This window comes from Amblyomma maculatum, chromosome 1, assembly GCF_055883805.1.
Source record: "Amblyomma maculatum isolate TAMU_Amacu chromosome 1, ASM5588380v1, whole genome shotgun sequence".
NCBI classification, from domain to species: Eukaryota; Metazoa; Arthropoda; class Arachnida; order Ixodida; family Ixodidae; genus Amblyomma; species Amblyomma maculatum.
The window spans coordinates 104676198-104696265 of NC_139344.1; the positions used below are offsets into that span (position 1 = coordinate 104676198).

Sequence of the window (20068 nt, forward strand, 5' to 3'; positions counted from 1 at the left end):
TCCTCGGCGGCCGCCGGTGTGCGTGGACAGCAGCCTGCCCACCTGCAGGTATGCGCTCGCGAAAGACTTGAGTCGTTCGGACTGCTGTCGCACACAATTCCAAGACACTGAAGAAACCGGCAGCCGAGGAAGACACCAGACAAGGTTGAAAGCTGTGCAAACGCAGGCGGGACGGGAAAGGCAGAGACCGTCCGTGAATGCGTGGGCGGCGCTCGGGAAAACCGGCGCGGCAACCGGAAGTTTGAGAACCGAGCGTCACCAGATGACGCTTCGTGGGCGGGGTGGATAGGGTGCCAGGGCAGCTAGGGTGCCTCGATGTAGCCTGTCATCGAGGCACCCTAGGGGTGGATAAAAAGGGACTTTAGGGGCGGAGCTCCCGAGCTGTTTCTTCGTTTGTTTGTTTTTTCTGGTGTCGCCGGTGTTGGGGTGAGGGGAGAGAGAAGCGCCATTTTTAATCGCCGATATCTCTGGTGTTAATGAAGCTAGCTTGCGGTGAATTGACTTGTGAGGGAGTACCTCTCTCTCGACCGATTTCCTTTACCTCACTTTAGACCCCTTTAAAGCGAGGCTTAAGCGTCCTCCTAATTTTTTAGTAAGAATCACTAACACGTTTTCTAAAACCCGAAACACTGCAAAATAAAATTCGGCCGCGCTGCCGGAAGGGTGCAACCAACTCGCAAATTTCGCTTGCTCGCACTATGCATGTTGACTCAGCGAATCGTCGGTGCTCGCGTGATATTCTTTAAAAAATTGGGAGGCTGTACTTATTGCCTGAGAAGCAGCTCAATCTTGTTCTTACTGTGTATATAGTGCCTTCGGCTGGCAGCCACTCGTGCAGGGCCGTATAGCGCCGCCAGCACGCTTGACGCGAACGCTGCAGGTGGTGAGACCTTTCGGGATGAATATGTACGGGGTGGTGTGATTACGGATGTGATAGATCAACCTGAGGGGCTGGTCCTCACAAGCACTAGGTGGGGTCGCGTCTGCCGCTACCCGGACGCGCTCCACCAATGCTTTTTGGGCGTCAGAGCAGCCAAGCAGGGTCGCCTCCCAGTCCTCTCGGGTGGGGTTGGGGTTAGGTGGGATAGCAGGGTTGGATGGGCAGGCCGACACCATGTGGTAGATGTCTGAAGACTTCTCCGCACAGTGCGGACAGCTGCCCGAGAAAGAAAGGCCAAAGTGTTTGAGAGGTGCCGTGCGCAGCAAACTATTAGTATGAAAGGCGCAGTAGAAGCCGCTCCTCCGCCTTTGATAGGCATTTACATGGGCTGGGGTGGCCTCGGCCAGTATTAGCGCCTCTCAGCCCTTGCCGGTGGGTGGGACATGTTTTACTGGCTACAGGGCACCCGTTATCACCTCCAGCCCCGAGCATGCATAAAACAGTATCGTCCAGCGCAAATTTCCGACTAGGCCACGCACTCTAACGTTCTTGTTAGGCGTGCTGGCGGCAGTACGTTCGCAGTACGTGCAGCGCTCGCTACCAGGCAACACAGGCGGACAACGTTCGCGATGGATCTATTGTTGTGTCCGAGCTAATTCATTGCTCAGAAGGCGTCGGTGTGTCTGCTTTCGCTTCACGGGCATCTCGGCCAGCTCCCTCCCCTGGTCTGCACGCACGTCTCAACAACCGCTGCTTTCACCCATGGCCTTTCCGAAGCACCGATTTGGTCGCATTGTGAAGAAACTGCCTGACTTTCCAAGAAGAGCCTGGCCTGTTAATGACCTACAGAGGGGTGGCGACGGAGCAAGAAGCCATCGTTGGAGCCGCGCTGGGTCGGGTTACGGTACTCGCAGTTGGACAAAAGAAGCGAAGGGAGAAGCCATCGTCGGCATGGCGCGAGGTCTGGCCTGTCGGCTGGAGCACTGGCCGCTGAGGGGGAGACCCACAAGGCGCCGGACCGAATGAACAAAACACAGGCAACTTGACGCTCGGCCGTGAGGAGAGTACGACGGGGGGTCGCTTGTGAACTGGCGAGGTGTGTGTGAAAGTGTAGTGGCACACGTGCAAGAATGCGGGGCGGGGCTCGGTGATGCAGTGCGCAGTCACCTCGCGCTTTGCGATTGGCCCGTGCAGAAGATGAACCAGTTCCCTGCCTAGGCACCTAGGGAGACCCAATCGAAGAAAACCTGGTGTCTGGCATTGGGAGGGGGCTTCCTTTTGAAATCTCCAAAGTGTACAGATGTAAATAAACTACTTGTACTCTACTCTAATGAAAGCTCTTCGTCTCCGCGGTTCCTCGACGCCTCGCTGGTTAACGCTACCCTCGGCTCCGGCCCTGTACGTCCGGCGTCGCGACAACTGATTGGCAGCGTGGTGGGATCGAACCTGGCTGACTGATGGAGGACGGCACACCGAGATCGCGGAGACTGGCAGGAGTTGCGGACTGGTGAGTGCGGGAATTGCTTTTGAGTTCGCAGGTATTAGATAGAGGTGTAATCTTATTTCTGGGGATGCCAGCCGCAGAAGCGTAAATTAAAGTACTACTTCTGGGTGGAGGCCAGAGCATTGTCACACTGCTGTCATGGATTTGAAAAAACTGCTCAAGTCTCAACTCATAAGTCTGGGGGAGGAGCTAGGCATCAAGTTTGGCCCTGAAATGACAAAGCATGAGGCCATTGCGGCAATATGTCACAAACCCCCGCCTTTACGGTCAAAAGAGGTGCGGGATCCCCTTCACGATTACCCGTCGTTCCTCTATGAGGGTTGTGAACACATTTAAAAGTTAGGCCGGTCAACCCGTGAAGCACGTGTGTCGGTGTGTGATTGAGGAATAAGTACAAATAGGTCACTTTCTTTTACAAACAATTGAAGGTTTATAAATAGCAGACCAAAATTACACTGATAATAATAGAGTACAATGAAAGAGAATACAACGCCACGACAAGATATTGATAAAGACGAAGAAATAAATGATAAGAGAAAAAAAAATAACCCGACAATGAACAAAACACTGTGATAAAAATATGAAGACTATAAAGATAATAAAGCAGGTATTTCAGATATTATAAGTATGAGCAAAAGTTACATAAGAACACAGCGTAAAATACTACTGTCAGGTCAAAAGTTAACAAAGCGAAAATAATGTTCGATTGAACAACAGTCCGTGCGAATGAAATTCTCACGTCTTTCTTGTTTGCTGAGGCGTCGAAGGCTGTGTTGCTCGGTAGCGGCGGCCGTACAGGTGCAGAGGACGATGCGTCGATCGCGGGCCCGAAGAACACAATACGCTTTCGGAGCACCGCGGAGTGGCCGGAAGTTTGAATCTTCCCAAACGCACTGGTGAGGGCGTGCTGCTGTCGGTTATTTTATACCCTCGGCCGACTATGCAGCAGCCGCGTCAAGGACAGGCGGTCGCTGCCCCATCGGCTTGTCGAATCTTGTCCAGAGGAGCGACGGAGTCCCGTGAATTTCGCTCTATATTCCAGCCATAAGCTCCCGCATCTTCCGCTGTATAATAGGTGAAGCAGCTTGTGACACTGCCCCCCACTGAAGAATATTGCCTCGGAATATTCTAGAACTCCACAAGCGCCGAGAACGATGTTATTACGCCCCTATAGAGGGGTGCCGTAGATTGGGTCCGTTCAGTGCACTGAAGATCGTTCGTCACTCACTACCGTTCATGACGCGCACCATATACGCACTGATCTGAACCCGCACACACCACAACACTGTAGTTCTTCAGTCATGTCTTGCGCACATGTCACAAGTCACGGATCACTGATAACAATCAAGTGCACATATATACAGGCACATCGTGTACGATTTTCATTACACAATCAACACAATGCAGCTATGCAGTAGTGCAAGCTTAACAACTATTCCAGCCGGCTCATGTAATCTGCTCCCACGTTCTCGCTGCCTTTAATATACTCGACACGGAAGTTGTATTCCTGAAGCTTAATACTCCAGCGTCTGTGTCTTCTTCTGCCGATATTACTGCACCGACAGCTGCAACAATGGTGTCGTCTTTCCTTTGCTGGTATCTCTTCAGCATATTGATGTGGAATATTTTTGTGGCATGGCCCAAATCCACTTCATAGTTGACATCGCCCCTGCGGCTGATGACCGAAAAGGGACCCTTCCATTGCATGAGCAGCTTATTGTGCTCTGTGGGAAGAAGAATAAGAACCTTCTCTCCCGGTTTGAGTGAGCGTTTGCGGCTCTTGATGTTGTAGTAGCGGCTGTAACGCTCTCCTGCGCGCTCTAGCTCTTCGTGGGCAAGTTTACAGGTATTTTCCAGTCTGTCCCGTAGAGCAAGCACATACTCGTACGTCGTTCGCAACTCGTTAGGGATGGTTGCATTCGTCCAAAGCTCTCTAAGTACAGCCAGGGGTCCACGCACATTTCGCCCATATAACAGTTCGAATGGGGAAAAGCCGAGGCTTTCTTGGGGCACTTCCCTGTATGCAAACAAAAGTGGAGCCAGGTAGCGATCCCAATCGGTTGGTCTCTCTTGACACATGCGCTTGAGCATTTGTTTAAGCGTGCCGTTAAACCGTTCGACTAGGCCGTTCGCTATCGGGTGGTAGGGAGAGGTATGCAGCTGTTTTACTGACAACAGACGGCTAACCTCCTTCATTACTTCGGACGTAAAATTCGTGCCCCTGTCACTGAGGACCTCTCTGGGCACTCCTACACGGGAAAACATTTCGACAAGTGCTTCGGCTACCCTTTCGGTCTCGACGCTAGGAAGTGCGACTGCATCAGGGTACCGAGTGGCATAGTCCACCATCGTCAGGATGTACCGATTGCCTTGAGCGGACTTCGGGTTGAGTGGACCAACGATGTCGATCGCCACCCTCTGAAACGGTGTCTCAATGACGGGCACTCGAACCAAAGGCGCTCGTGTGGTGTGACCCTTCGGAGTTGTGCGTTGGCACAGATCGCAAGAGGCAACGAACCGCTTAGCGTCAGCCTGCATTGCTGGCCAGAAGAATTCTGTCTGAAGCTTCAGTAGGGTTTTCTTCGCGCCTTGGTGGCCTCCCATCAACCCATCATGTGCCAGCTTGAGAATAGCTGATCTGTACTTTTGGGGCACAACAACTTGAGTGTACTCCCCGCCCGACTCGGCGACGTATTTCCTTTGAAGGACGCCGTTAGCAATGAAAAACTGGTGGCTACCCTTTCCTTTCTTCGCTTGCGGCGGGCCTACGCGATCGAAACACGAGCGTAGGGTCGCGTCATTCTCTTGCTCTTGAACCAACTCTTCGCGGCATACACTAGGGAGGCCTTGCAGGACTTTAAGCTTTTTCAGCGTTTTATCCTTGCACGCCTGCGCTCTAGTCACTACCGGACAAGCTTCAGCGGCATCCGAAATGGGTGCGGGGCTCTCGGTGTCAGGCGCTAGCTCTTCAACTTTTACTGCAGTGGACTTCGTAGTCTCGCTTTCTGTTGTCTTGTGCCAGTTCGGATCGGGGTCGTCTGCTGGCCTAGCACCTTCCACATTTCCCAGCACCAAATCGTACAAGGGATTCTCCATACACTTAGCGAGAAGTCGTCCCTGAAAGTACGGGGTGTCGACATCGACCCAAGCTTCTGGGAGCATTAGGACTGAGCGGTCAAGTAGGTAAACTGGAGACTTCGTATCGGTGATATCTTCTTTCCGTACTAAGTCCTTTCTTACCACCACCGTGTTGCAGCCTGTGTCTCTCAGGACTCGGACTGTCTGGCCTCCGATCATGCCGGCTACGACAGGTAAGCATTCCCTGACGGCGCATTCTTTACTGGTGAACCCAGCGTTGATGACGGGGATCTTCCCTCCATCCTTAAGTTCGAGGTATCCGTTCTCAACACATACTGCAGCGGACTCCCGATTTTCTTCTCTCTGTTTCGGGGCCCCATTTGCCCAGCATCTCCAGCTTGGATGACCTGGTTTTCCGCATTTGTGGCATTTCTTGGGCGGTCCCGATCCGTCGGATGGGGCGGCCCGGCAATTTTCGGGGCGGTGTCCCGTGCGTGAACAAATAAAACATTTCTTTTCATCGCTGCTCTTCGCATCCGATGATTGAAGCAAAGTTTCCTTTCTCTCGGTCGTCTTGGAGACGGCGTTTTCTGCCTTATTCTTCGGGGTGCTTCGCTTTCCGAAGTTTGACCAGCCATGGGCCTCCACATACTTTTCTGCCCTTGCTACTGTTTCAGAGAAGGATGTGTCCTTCTTTTCTTTCAAAAACATTTGTAGCGGAGTGGCGCAGTTAGAAAGGAACTGTTCCTTTAGAATCAGGTCAAAGAGATCTGCGTACTCTTTCTTTGTGTCCGACAGCTCTATCCATCTGTCTAGGAAGTTCTGAAGACGCGTCACGAACTGTGAACACGTTTCCTCGTTCCGGGGACTAGCAGACCTGAATTTTTCTCTGAACCCTTCCCCTGTCATACGGAAGCGAATCATGAGTGCCTGCCGGAGCTTGTTGTAGTCCAAGCACTCGGACGCAGACATGCGACTAAAAACGCTGAGCGCTTCGCCGCTTAAACATAGACTAAGGGCTGTAGCCCACTGGTCGCGAGGCCAATTCTGACTCTCAGCGACGCGCTCGAAACGCATGAGGTAAGCGTCAAGGTCGTCCCTGCCCTCATTAAAAACCGGCATCAGCTTGTGCGGGCTTATGCGTTCGGGCCGAGCAGCTTGACTCTCCCCCGTTTCTGACCTTGTCTCTCCGGTGCTGTTAGCGTCAGTTGCCGGATTATTAGGTAGGTCTCGTCGGAGCATCAGTAACTCCTTTTCTTTTTCCATCTCCGCTATCCGGAGTTGGGCTTTCTGCGACTCTATTTCCTTTTTTTTCTCCATCTCCGCCATCCGGAGTTTAGATTCTAGTTCTGCCTCCTCTTTCCGCCGCGTACGTTCCTCATTGCGTTCTTCTCTGCGACGAGCTCGCTCCTGATCTACCCATTTGAGCAGCTCTTGACCCTCAAAGCCAAAAGTTCGGCCATACTCAACAAGCCGTTCTAACTCTGCATCAGCCATGTTAGGTGGAAAGCGTTATGCAGTGCTAGGATACAATACTAAAAAAATTGCACCTACTCCTCTCTCCCTCACCGACACTTGGTTGACCAGTCCTGTCGCGGACGCCAATTATGTCACAAACCCCCGCCTTTACGGTCAAAAGAGGTGCGGGATCCCCTTCACGATTACCCGTCGTTCCTCTATGAGGGTTGTGAACACATTTAAAAGTTAGGCCGGTCAACCCGTGAAGCACGTGTGTCGGTGTGTGATTGAGGAATAAGTACAAATAGGTCACTTTCTTTTACAAACAATTGAAGGTTTATAAATAGCAGACCAAAATTACACTGATAATAATAGAGTACAATGAAAGAGAATACAACGCCACGACAAGATATTGATAAAGACGAAGAAATAAATGATCAGAGAAAAAAAAATAACCCGACAATGAACAAAACACTGTGATAAAAATATGAAGACTATAAAGATAATAAAGCAGGTATTTCAGATATTATAAGTATGAGAAAAAGTTACATAAGAACACAGCGTAAAATACTACTAAGTCAGGTCAAAAGTTAACAAAGCGAAAATAATGTTCGATTGAACAACAGTCCGTGGCGAATGAAATTCTCACGTCTTTCTTGTTTGCTGAGGCGTCGAAGGCTGTGTTGCTCGGTAGCGGCGGCCGTACAGGTGCAGAGAACGATGCGTCGATCGCGGGCCCGAAGAACACAATACGCTTTCGGAGCACCGCGGAGTGGCCGGAAGTTTGAATCTTCCCAAACGCACTGGTGAGGGCGTGCTGCTGTCGGTTATTTTATACCCTCGGCCGACTATGCAGCAGCCGCGTCAAGGACAGGCGGTCGCTGCCCCATCGGCTTGTCGAATCTTGTCCAGAGGAGCGACGGAGTCCCGTGAATTTCGCTCTATATTCCAGCCATAAGCTCCCGCATCTTCCGCTGTATAATAGGTGAAGCAGCTTGTGACACAATATAAAGTTCGGATGTGAGAATGGGCAAGTAGAAGAGGCATGGACGGAGATTCAGAGAGCCCAGGCGGAAGATAAAAAGGAATTACACTGTAAAAACAAAAACACCTTATTAGGTGTTTTGGCATGTCTATAACTAACACCCATGCACCCTTGAAAAAAAGTGGCTTCAGGGTGCCAGTACACCCTCAAAGATGGTGCTTCGGTTGGTCATAACACCCTTCTATGGGGCCAATGCACTGGGGTGTTTTCATCACCTTTACACCCTATTGCAAGGTGGAAGCAAAGGCATTGCACCCTTACACCCCTTGATAAAAATCAGTGTGGATAACGTCTATATTGCATTCCCTAATTAGGAATTACTTTTGCCACTACACGTTCCTTAATGCTTTTCCTATGTGCACAATTGTAATCAAGCTTAATGGTATTCCTTTTAACCACCTGCAATGCCAAATGAGGATGTAAAGAGATGCTGCATGCCATTATTTTGACATCTCGAATGGCCCATGCCAGTATGATTGTTTTTTTTTTTCAAATTCGCAGAGCATGTTACAAAAAAAATGTCACACAGAAGGAAACTAGAAGTCTTTTATTCGGCATAGAAGGGTCAGGGTTCGGGCTAGTGGGTGCTTGGGTGCTGGTGGGGGGGGGGGCAGGGGGGGCACTTGTGTTCTGTTTCTTCATTGATGCGCGCTATGGAACCTCATTTATTTAACAATACTGCCACTCTCCACCGAGAGCCTAGCAGACGGGCCGAAACAAACATGGTATGTACGTAAATACATAAAAAAAATGAAAGAAGCAAAACAGTTCCAACAAATGCAGACAACAAAGTTTACAATTTTTTTCAAAAACAGAACCGAACAATGAACACAACAGCATGGAGACATTTCTTAAAAAACAACAACAAAACGTTTAGTCGTATGCAACAATCATCGCAGTACACAATATTAATACTATGTTTTGTCAGTGTCAACGCGTGCGCTTGTATAAAATTCGGCCTTAAGCGATGAAATAAAGCGTCGTGCAGCGCATCTTGGCTTCGACACGCAGACGCCCAAAAAGAGGTGCTCTATAAAGCAGCACAAATTGTCAGACCCCTCGTCATTTGTAAGATTGAACAGTCAAAATCGACCCATTATTGGAACAATACCCTAATGTTCGAAGAAGCTTCCGCTGCTGAATGAAGGGGAAATGCTCTTCAGCTTCTTTGATGCTGCTCCCAGTATATCCGACGCACGGCGTGGCAGGCTTTTCTTCCTGTTCCTTGATAAAATTTTGAAAGAAGTGCATAACAGACCAGCTGTATAAATATGCACTGCACCTGGCAAAAAGCAAATTAAACATATTTTCTACTCTATATTTAGAATACGCCAATGCCCCTTTATGTACAGCAGTGTGCTGGAAAATGGCCCTATCGGAAACCACTGGTGGTTATCTCACAATTAACAATACAGAGTATACTGTTATGGTTGGTTCAGGAGGCACAAAGCCAGCAGTCTGATCAAGTCATAAATGACAGCACATAAGGTCAACCCATTTTTATTCATGCAGCATGTTGCTGCATGGTAATTTTAGATTATGCAAGCTATTTTATCAACAATAATGGCTACACTCGTCAAAAGCACCTGGGTTAGAGAACTTCTATGCTGCCCCACGAACTTTTCATTTCACATGAACTGGAATGCTTATTATGATAGTTAAAAATGTAAATAAACAATAAACAGCACTGGAGCACGCTGTTTACTACTAAAGTATTAACAGCTGGCTCAATTGAAGGCTTCACACAAGGCCTACAGCATACCCTGCACTGGCCAAGTAGATACTGCAGAACCAAACAAAAAAAAAGTGGAAAGATCATACTTAGTGATGGGGCACTACAAAAAAAAAGTGCATGTAATACATAACACATAATGCATTTCTGAACTTTTGCACGTCTTCTTGTGCTACGTATGAACCAGCCAAGCTCTAGGTCATCGCAATGCTTCCTGAAGTGTTTACATTTAAGGTTTAGTAACAAGGAAAAAGTGTTCTCGCTGCTCTATGGGGCAGTTCTGAAACTTCATCACACATTATTCATTGAAAGTGTACACTGGAGCTTTGAGTTGAGCGACAATTACATGTGCAACAGCAGAGCATTACCAAACAACCAAACAGCAGAAGCTCTAAAAAATGTCAACACTGAAGCATGGCATGTTAAAACATTTTCCACGCATAGCACACTGTATGCATAGACATCCAGAACATCAGTGGTGAGCCTCAAGAGGCGGCAGAAAGCTCAAGTGTTCAAGAAGTTGTAATCATTATAGCGGCAGGCAGTCTAAGCACTTTGAAATACTAAAGTTTCGAATACTAAAAATATGTTGACTAACTTGAAATGCAAAAATACCAATTTGGATTTATTGAGAATGTTTACTATAAATGAGAATGTCTATGACAGTGCCACATGGTTAATGCATGAAATGTTAGCATCTGTAGTTGAAGGCATTATATTTATACAGCATGAACCTTGAAACACAGCAGTATTTTCTCCCAACAAATGTGGTAAACCTAATCTCAGAAGAATTAAAGTTATTACATCATTCAAACTTGGCTAGCAAATTACTGCAATTTTTTTAAATAACTATTTAACTGCATTACCCACCTTCAGAAGTCTGTAGGATAAGACAATGTGGCAAATATTTCTTTTGAAGCAGTCTCAGATTATATATTCCAGACATTAGGAACATGTTAGGTAATAGCATGCATGAGCAGGTTGAGAGACCCCTTTCCAGCAAATGCTAAACCCCACCAAGCTGCCTGCAAGAGCCATCTGATAAAGCACTGCTGGTCCACTGCAGCAGAGTGCTTAGTCAAATGGCACACTACACCGATCTTGACATTACCAGTGCTTCATCAGGTGACTCTTGTACGCAATACGATGTGGTAAGCATGTGATGGCAGGAATCTCTTAAAAGTGCTTTTGATTGTACTTACAATGCAAATAATCCTTTCACAGCAAAGATTTCACAGTTGTGATGAAAACTTGTGTAGTATTTCTATTTGAATTATGAATCACTAATACATATTACAAGTTAGACTGTAAACCATTTTAGAAACAAAGAAAATTCGCTAATAATGTCGGTTTCAAGTAGGCTTCCTGAATATTCAAATGACAAAGTGAAAACTTACAAATGATACAAACAACATCCAGAGCTCCCGGCTGGTTCCCAATGTTTGCCAAGAGTTGCAGAATACTGTCTGTAAATCTACAACAGAAACAAGCAACACAACAATGGTGTACCTCCTTGCAGGTAAAACGAGACAGCCGAGTTTTGAGGCGATAATTTATTGTCTAATTTAGGAAGGCAAATAAACAAAATTGAAAACACGTAGAGGCACGCAAACTGAAAGCCAAACATCTGACAGCAAAAAATTAGCAAAGCTTGTGAAGATTTGAATCAGGTACCACCTAATTCTCTGCTACTAGTTGAACAGATTCGAAAAGGCTGCACCATTACAATGAAGAAGAACAATAGGTAATTTAAATTTAGCTAATGCGAAAATTGTTACATATGAAGAAATGCACAGGCTAGTTATGGTTTTATTATTCTTTCTGATGCTCAGACATGTTTTCAGTATATCTATAAAGCAATGCGAAATAGCAAAAATGTAGGCATTTAGCTAAAAACTGCCAATTAGATAGCACATGCAGCAAACAGAAGGAAACAGCTTAATACTTACGCTTCTTTCTCCTTTCACGCATTCCCTCAGAACATACTTCGAGCACCCGGGCAATGTCCTTTTTTCTTGCACGAATGGTGTCCTTCAAAACCAAGACAAGTGTCTTGTTAAGGCCAATTTCAACTGCCTCTTTGCCGTCCTTCTTGATCGGCATGTTGACGTCATGTAAGAACTGCAAGTTTGTGTGAATGGTAGCCATAAAGAATTCATTTTATTCAATGTTTCAAGTAATTGAATATTAAAAATTATTGTACAAAAGCTAAGGCAATTGATGCCTTTTTACATATCTGAAAAAAAAAAAAACTCGCATTAGCAAACAGCAAATACAAATATTTACTAAGGTTAGAAAACTGCAAAAACCATCAGTATTTTGCCACTCATCGCCAAACTGCAAGCAATATTAAGGAAAGTCTAATATAAAAAATAACAAAGCAAAAATTATGATCCTCCTTCCCTCAACTTGGCACACGGCTGAGTGGCAATAAAATATGTAATATATCTCTAAACTAAGGGTCCCCGCTCAGCTTTAAACAGTGGGCTTCAATTCTTAGAGACAATCTACAGACATGCATCGTTAGCATATGAAAGTCAAATTGTTTTCTGGGCCCTTAAAATCAGTAAACGCTTTCAACACATACATTACAAATTTTTTAATAACAGTAAGTCACAAATTTGCCTGCAATATGCGCACTGTGATGAGCAAAGAAGGTAAACATATGCGACTAAGGCTATGATAACCGCTTCATATGTACATTTAAGCAAAAGACAAAAAAAGTAAACATCTGGTCAGAATCAAACTCTGTAATAGCAACATCCGGTACAATATTTGGCCACAGAATTCAAGCTGTTGACCTCTACTTGAAGCTGAGGCATCAGTATCGAATATCCATTTATTCTAGTCTAAAGACACTACAAAAATCAAGTAATGCGGTCAAACAGTTATGTTGAAATGTGACCACAAAAATAATGAAAACTGGATGGTTTGAACCACATCAGCTGACTTAGCACGTGTGCAAGTGCCTTAATTGAAGTCTTGCTGAAAATAAAATACGTACCCAAATGATTCTTCGAGAGCGAAAGTAAACGCCATAACAAAAGCAGCATAATAAAAATGCAAATTCACACTCCATGCAACCGCAAAATATGGTCCCCGTAAAATGAAAACTGCTCCCATTGTGATTAAAAAAGGCAAATCCAGACGCGGGGAAGTTAACATAGGCTGATGATAGCGGCATATAGTTTACGCAGTTTGGAATAAACTATTATGCAACCAGGCCGGCCGACCAGCGCACTTCGATGCCGAGAGCACCAGCGCAGAGGCGTGCCGCGCTGAACGGCCGCCGAGAACGAACATAGCCTCCTCGAACAAAAAGTTTAAACAGAAGGGCTGCGGGAGGACGCTCCCCGAGCAGCAGGACGTTGCGCGCCTATGCTCCGAGTAAATAAAAAAAAAGGGGGGGGGGGGGGGGGGTCGCAGCGCTCCGAGTGAAAGAAGATGACGAAAGAGGTTTCAGGAGAGCGAGCGCGAAGTGTAAGCGATAAGGGAGGAGGGGGGAGTCAAGAGTGCTAGGAGAACGCCAACATGGCCTTGCCGCACGAACGGAAACGGTAGAACAAAACCGAGTCGTTGCGAACTGAGCGCAAGTATCAAACTGTCAAGAAACGAAAATCGTTTCGTGAACCTCCTGCGCGTACAAAATGCAAGGAAACGTAGCACAATACATTTCTGTTCAAGAAAGTTGAGACTGATGTTCTTGCGCGAAATCTGCGTAACTCGCCGCGACATCTACCACATGTGCGATGTCATTTTCGCAGCCAAGTGAAAACAAGCGCGTGTCTCACGTTTTCATTTCAGCACATTCTGGAGCGTTCCGGCACAAAAAGACACAGAATGCAGCAGTCCGGTAGGACACTGTTCCCACAAAGCTCAATATGCGTGAGAATAGGCTTACCTTTACATACGATTGCGTCAGCCGCAAAGTACGCTGTCCGCCTTCGTATCACCGGCACCGAACCAACCAGTGCGATTTCAGCGCGAGTGCAATGTAGTCAGCGCATATACCTCTTAGTCACGCAGAACAAAAAATATCGTCCATGCCTTCTTCTTTCGAACATCTCAAACATAAAGCGGTGCAGCAGTCCTTCGGCCTGAGCAAAGCAAAAAGAAGCCCGGACACTTGCCGACACGATAAATGCTCGTTTGCGTTAAACACCACATGTAGAAGGCACTTCACAAGCGTACACACTTCAGTAACACATATGCATGGGAAATGCAACACATTTCACGAGGGTACACAATCGAAGAAGCACATTCAGCATTCGCCGAAACGTGGTCGAAACGCACCCCACAATGCTAACGGCCATATTGTGAAATTTGAAAAGAGCGTTCGTAGCTACCGGCGGCCTCCTGGCGGTGAAATTTTGTTTCAGTTTCTGTTTCATTTTTAGAAAGCACTCGTGTGTAATTTTAATTTTAGCGTTACTTTTGGTGCTTTATTTAGCTGTTGGGTTATATTAGCAGCGCCGCTTGTGTATAAAAGGCTACGAAGTTACGCAGCCATATACCCCCAGCATGTTAGGTGATATTGCTTGCCCGTAACACCCTAAGGCATATTCTCCAACCAAAGCACCCTTTTGGCATGCAAGAGGTGATTTCCAATGGCACGAACACCCTAGACTTAGGGTGTAAGGGTGTTTTGAATCAGACAAATGCCCAAAAAGGTGTTTTTGTTTTTACAGTGTAGAGCTTGAAGTTCAGAAACGCCGCCTGCAAGGTGAGCTCAAAAAGACGAGCGTTGTTCAAGGAGTAGAGGTATAGCGGTCCGACAAGATCTTTATGATCAAAGCTATTGCAGCCATTCAAGGTTAGGCAGGACATGGGCCTCTATCGTGTGAACTTCGAGAGAACGTGCGAAAAGGCACAGTTTGGTCGCAGCTCTTGGCCGCGGCATTTGTTCAGCTTACTACCTTGCGATGCAGCGGATGCAATTGCTCGACTCTCTGCGGAGGACTCTGACGACTACGATAAAGTTAAAGAGAACCTTCTCAGGAGATTTCGGAACATTACAAAGAGGCAAGGTGCTAGATATGCCAGGACTGGGAAAGCGCCAGTGGAGTTCGGAATCTAAGCAGCTGCGAAATGGCACAACGGACGCTACGAAAAAACTTAGTAGCGATGAGAAGTCAGAAATTGAGCCTGAAAAAGAGTGCACATGCCCGTTCACAGAATATTTTTGAAGCGCGCAAACCGCCAATATGCTATAACTGTCAACACTCTGGACATATTGCAGCGGGATGTCGAAAACCGAAAGTTACGTTCGCATACACTTGTGATTTGGTGACGAATGAGGAACTATACTCAATCCTTATTTGTTCGATTTGACTATGCCGAGTGCTCAGGGACAGTGGGGCAACAATCGACCTTATACATACTTATTACGTGGAAGAAAAGCAGTACAGCGGGAAATGCGCGTGAATAAAGCCGATTCTGGAGGAATCTAGTGTTTGCCTTTCGCGAAGGTCGTGATCACTGGGCCTTTCGGTGAAGTTCGTACTGAGGCTGCAGTCTCAAACACCGCAGTACCCCTACTTGTTTTCTAACCGAACGGACCAGCTTCTGAAAGCGCGAGAGAGAGTCGTTCGATCGGGCGCTCACAAGAGGTTAGGCGCGCCATTGCGGCCAAGCTAGAGATGAAAGAGGCTGACTCAGGGCAGGAGGAGAGAGGTGACGCGCGTGAAGAGGAGCGGTGAACCGGAGAGCAGTAAGGGGGTGTCAGACAGGCAGCTCAATGAAACTGAAAACCAGCAAGCCCCATCGCACTCCGATGAGAGAGAAACGGGAGCTAGTTCAGACAATATACAGGACAATCGGAAAGTGAGGAAAGCTATTGTGAGGGATTGTTTCTGCTTCCGTCGTCAGTGTCGTTCAATCGAATTCTCGGAAAGGTGACCAGAGAAACTGCTCACTAAGGAGGAGACAGAAGATGAGTCTCGAAGATGTGTCCACACAGCCAACATGGAGGCACAGGCGGAAAGTTACGACCGAAATGCAAAGTTGCAGTTGCATCAAGAAGGTGATCAAGTCCTTGTCCTGCGCCCATCGCGAGCGAATAAGCTCCAATATCAATGGGAAGGGCCGTTCAGAGTGGTGAAAAAAGCTTTCAGAGACTAACTACGCCATCGAGCGGAAGCGAAGGCGCTGAGGTGTCATGATCTAACACACCTCATGAAAAGATATGAGGGCGAGATTCAGGCAATTCAGCATGGCTGTTAACGTCCGTGAGGAATTAACCACCGAGATTCCTCAGCTGGGTAGCCCTAGAGAAAGTATTGAGGTTGACGAGGTTATGAGAGTAGCAGCGCCGGCTGTGCCTGATTGAAACGCAAAAGGCAGACTTGCACAGCGTCATCTCCGAGGACGACGGCCTATTTTCTGAAAGACCGGGGCGGAAAGCGCTCGTTACTCATGATATTTAGCTGGCCGCCGAGGTACCGGTCAGGTTGCGGCCTTGCAGAATGGCTCCGCATCAGGAGATACTGAAGGAGGAGGTGGAAAGCTACTCAGAACTTGCAGCCCCCTTGACGGACGCCCTGCGAAAAAGCGCGCCAGAGAGAGTACGTTGGAGGGAAGAAATGGACAGTGCCTTTCAGGCGCCCAGTCTTTCTCTCCTGTACTGCGTGCACAGAGATATGACGGACTCTTTGTCGTTCGGTGTGGCACAAGTAATCGTAGCTTGGGAGCGATTCTCTGTCAGGTAGATGAAAACGGAAATGAACATGTGCTATTCGCCAGCAGAAAGCTAACAGCAATAGAGATGCGTGCGAAAAAGATTGTGCTTGCCTGGTTTGGGCATCCCAAAAACACTCTTGCTACATCTGCGGAACCCCGTTCGTCTTTGTGACACCACTGCCCACTAACATGGCTTTCGCGAATGTCGGGGAAAAATCCTCGACTGTTGAGAGGAAGCCTTACGCTCCAAGATTTGAGCGTGTGCGGTACAAAAAGGGAAAGGCAAATGCTAATGTCGATGGCTTGAACCGTGCATACTGATCCTTTTTCTGTTTTCGTGAACGAAAAAGACAAGTGTACCCTTTACTGTTCTACTGCATGTTTAAGTTAGGTATTGTTGTTCTGAACGTTTCTGAGCGGTTTTCATGAGTGAGTGAATTATTATTATTTTTTTTTAATAGAAGAGAGGGAATGAGACAGAAAACGAATATCAGTAGTGTGACAAGGCCCGAAAATATGATAACGAGCAGAGATTTTTGTTTATCATGCCATAGCCTGGGAGCTCGAGAGCTTTTGCTGGTGTTTGCTTGGTTTGTGGCGCTAGTCTTTTCGATAGTGGCCCAATCACCGTACGCAGAAGCTGATCTCTAACGTCGAGCAGCGGAAACTCCTCGCCGTCCGAGATCTTCCCGTCGGCGGAGGAACTGTTGTGTCCGAGCTAATTTATTGCTCAGAAGGTGTCTGTGTGTCTGCGTTCGCTCCACGGGCATCTCAGCCAGCTTCGTCTGCAGATGTCCACCCGGACTGCACGCACGTCTCAACAACTGCTGCTCTCACCCATGGCCTTTCCGAAGCACCGATTTGGTCGCTTTGTGAAGAAACTGCTTGACTTCCCAAGAAGAGCCTGACCAGTTAATGACCTACAGAGGGGCGGCGGCGGAGCAAGAAGCCATCGTTGGAGCCGCGCGGTGTCTGGTTACGGTACTCGCAGTTGGAGAAAAGAAGCGAAGGGAGAAGCCATCTTCGGCATGGCGCGAGGTCCACTTGCCGCTGAGGGGGAGACCCACAAGGCGAATGAACCCAAACACAGGCAACTTGATGCTCAGCCGTGAGGAGAGCACGACGAGGGATCGCTTGTGAACTGGCGACGTGTGTGTGAAAGTGTAGTGGCACACATGTAAGAATGTGCTGGCCGGGCTCGGTGATGCAGCGCGCAAACTGTCACCTCGCGCTTTGCGACTGGCCCGTGCAGATGATGAACCAATTCCCTCCCTAGGGACCTAGGGAGACCCAAGCGAAAAAAAAAACCTGGTGTCTATAGCATCGGGAGGAGGCTTCCTTCTTAAATCTCCAAAGTGTACAGATGTAAATAAACTACTTGTACTCTAATGAAAGCTCTTCGTCTCCGCGGTTCCTCGACGCCTCGCCGGTCAACGCTATACCTCTGCTCCGGCCCTGTGCGTCCGGCGTCGCGTTCGCGACACTGTGCTTCCAAGGACCATATAATGCAGCAATATTTCGCTGGTTGATGGCCGGAAATTCGCTTGGACGGAGACAAACCTAGCGAAGCATTTAAGCGCGCGCGTTTTGAAGATTATGATAGCCGCTCCTATCAGTTTATTTGCGATTCACTTGCGCACCCTCTGACCGATATATGTAGTCTTTGCCAAAAGTTAAGAGGCCTGGGCGTCTGCTTTTAAGGCGTGTCGCCCTTTGGCATTCGTGGAAGTCCTTCCTATTGGATAAGGTAGGACGGAAATTCTTATCTTAAGTAGATTTGGAACACTGGGAATGTATTGCGAGCCACGCGGTGTGACTCAGGAGCCGAACCTCTGGGCTCCAATCTTATGGCGGTGGCCGCCTTCAGGGTTCAGGTACTGCCTTAGCTGATGAAAGGCAGGTTACTTCCTGGCTCGAAAGGACTTCGGTAAAGCGATGGCGTGTGGAACATTTTGGCTGAAGTTTTTAGCCCCCCCCCCCCCCCCCCCCCCCTTATATCGCGCGACACTGTAATATGTACGAGACACACGAATCCGCTTCCTTTCCTTCCATGTGTGGTGAGAAATCGGGTAATAAAGGCAAACCAACAGTCGTCCAACGCCCTCTCCATCGCGCGGCTGAGCGAATGGCCGTGCGTGCTTAAAAACGGAGCCCTGGAAATTGTATGCGTGGCACGCTGTGTTCGGCGAACAGGCCGGCTCTTTGTGCCAGCCGTCATGCTGTGAGCGACGTTGGTCGGCGCATGTCGTGGCGCAGATGGCAGTGACGGGATCGTGTTACGTACGCGATCTGTTCCAGCTGTAAACACCGAGCATGAAGGGTGCTCGTTCTGCATCGGATGATGGCGTGCCTACATGCCGCTCGCTCTGCAGTGCGGATTCTGCTACCTCCGACGCGCCTTCGGAGCCCAGCTCAGTTGCATGCGCGTCCAGGTGCTCGCTTGCTGCGCAGCTCGAAACATGCAGCGTGCGTGAGCGTGGAGCTTTACCTTCACAGGCATGTGCGACCCTTGGTATTCTTTCATTTACAGTCCTCGGCGGAGCCTTCAGAAATGTGGGGTAGCTTTAAAAGGACAACTTGAAATTAAGCGTTCTACTTTGGGATTTGACGGTACCGTGAGCGCCCAGCACGCGGTCTGAATGACGTCTACTCCGATTTGGCTGTTTTTTGTTTTGTTTTTTAAGAGTGCCGGCATGTACTTTTTGTGGAATAAGCCGTAACGGAGTAAAGTGCTGAATTCCTCAATGTGGAAAGCCTACTGTCGGGCCATGTTGGTATCGTTTTCATTTCGGGGTTTACAGCTCCTGTCAGTCACGAATGCGGCCTACCTCAAAGCAGTATCCTCGGTGGTTGCGTTTTTTATATCGTCATAATATATTTGTCGGGAGTAACGGATAACGATCTAGCATAGAGAGAGAGAGAGAGAATAACGTTATTGCAGCATTAGCAGTTTGGTCCGAGCGAAGTTGGATCCCCTTCATCTAGGTAAATCAAAAGCGGGGATTTTCCGCGCCATGGAGAAGTGCACTTTCCCGTAGATAAACCATACAAAGCCGTGCGTGTAATTGTAGAGTCATTTAAACCTCCGTGCTTTTCACAATATATGGAAGAGGATGTAAAACTCCCTGTAGCATTAAAAATGCACCGTTTTATTCTGCCTGAGAAGGTTGACGCGTAAGGCGAAACTCAAGACATTAGTAGCAGTCAGAAATGGGGCAGTGGTTTACTGATTTGGCTACCTGTGGAGAGCCATTTTTCCCGCATTTGGCTGTATCCGTCTGACCTCCAAAGGAAAGGGAGAGCCACCCTGGCGACTCAAGGCGAGAATAGGTTCGTGGGGTCGTTGCTGGCATCCGCCGCTGAGTCCAGTCAGTGCACAGAACTAGTTCGTGTGGCCCATGCCGCAGTTGCTTTGTATCGAACACAATTTGACTAATATTTTCAGAACGATCATTTCACTTGGCAGGAATCTTCACCTTTCTCATAAAGCCTAATCAAAACTAGGATTACCCCGCCATTGTGGTGCAGTGGTTAGGGCGCTTGACTGCTGTGCCCAAGTGATGCGGGATCGAATCCCGGCGGCCGCTTTTCGATCGAGGCGAAAAACAAGGCGCCCTGTGCGATGTCGGTGCACGTTAAAGAACCCCAGGCTGTCGAAATTTTCGTAGCCCTCCACTATATGGCGTCTCATAT

General features: G+C 47.9%; 1 protein-coding gene and 1 long non-coding RNA gene across 3 annotated transcripts in view; one reads left to right on the forward strand and one right to left on the reverse strand.

Moving 5' to 3' along the window:
- The window catches only part of LOC146203407 (tubulin alpha-8 chain), a 48705-nt gene that overhangs the window by 15535 nt on the left and 13102 nt on the right, over window positions 1-20068 (forward strand). The gene's annotated exons all lie outside the window — the stretch shown is intronic.
- On the reverse strand, window positions 8517-14224 carry LOC146203408 (uncharacterized). Of its 2 annotated transcripts, none has more exons than XR_014703862.1 (4): window positions 13599-14224; window positions 11647-11818; window positions 11095-11171; window positions 8517-9189 (listed from the first exon to the last, which is right to left on the reverse strand). It is a non-coding gene; the product is annotated as an uncharacterized LOC146203408 (long non-coding RNA). The 2 variants fall into 2 exon arrangements; XR_014703863.1 differs by lacking the exon at window positions 13599-14224 and adding an exon at window positions 12702-13362.